Below are 957 nucleotides of genomic sequence, written 5' to 3' on the forward strand. Positions count from 1 at the left end.
CTCTCTCTCTCTCTCTCTCTCTCTCTCTCTCTCTGGGACTCAGGGCACTAACCGCTCTCAGGACTTTTACTCTCTGCTCTCGGGGTATTGCCAGCTCGTGCCAGCTCAGTCGTGAAGACGTGTTCATCTGTTCGCGTCTGGATCGCTCCGGGGAGGCTGGTCTCTATCACAGACACCCAGAGAATAGGAAATGCAAGCTACAGCACTATTTCCTGGATACTTTGTCCTCCATTTCAGATGTGTGTCAAGCTCTCACGGGGCTCAGCGCTGCTTGTGTTACAGTTCACACAAGGTTCTGGCTGCTTTGCCTTTATTTCTGCTCTGAGTTGCTCAGGGATTCTCATCTAACCTTCCACGTTGCTTCCTTCTTGACTCTTTATAGTGCTCCAAATGTATCATTTTTCTCTTGCCTTGTTTTCCAGTGCGACTTTTACACTGAGTAGTTTTAAATGGTTATAGACTTAATGATAGAAAGAAGGTTTATGTTCGCACCCAAAACCAACACACTGCAATTTAACCCTCCCTAGTGTCATTCCCGTTTTCCAAGGATAAGCTCTCCCTCGTTTGGTGTACTGACTTTTATTGTGAAGCCTCTCTGTGCAGGTGTCACGTGGAGGACACAGTTCTCTGAGCACTGTGTACTGCTGGAGTGATCTGTGTGAAATACTACTTGTGCTCCTGTGCCCAAAAATTATATAATGACATGACTGATTTTTCAACACATACAAACTAAAATCATGTCAAGAATTATTTAATCATTCTCAACGCTTCCTTACTGGATTCGTCCTGGCAAAGTTGTAGACGACTGTTGTCTGTACTGACCTTTTTAACACAGCTATCGGTGCAATGGGAAGCATGTCAAGGATCGCACAACCTACTGTAAACTGTAAAAATGATGAGAAACAACTGCTTCTTCTCAGAGTTGGTAAAAACACAGTTGTTTTTAAACAGCATACT

At 44.1% G+C, this 957-nt stretch overlaps 1 protein-coding gene across 1 annotated transcript in view; it reads left to right on the forward strand.

The window, feature by feature from the left end:
• The window catches only part of LOC111662312 (uncharacterized), an 8,724-nt gene that overhangs the window by 7,164 nt on the left and 603 nt on the right, over positions 1-957 (forward strand).

The sequence above is a fragment of the Seriola lalandi genome, unplaced genomic scaffold (genome assembly GCF_002814215.2).
Source record: "Seriola lalandi dorsalis isolate HSWRI2012SDOR001 ecotype SW California unplaced genomic scaffold, Sedor1 jcf7180002054561, whole genome shotgun sequence".
In the NCBI taxonomy this organism is placed as follows: Eukaryota; Metazoa; Chordata; class Actinopteri; order Carangiformes; family Carangidae; genus Seriola; species Seriola lalandi.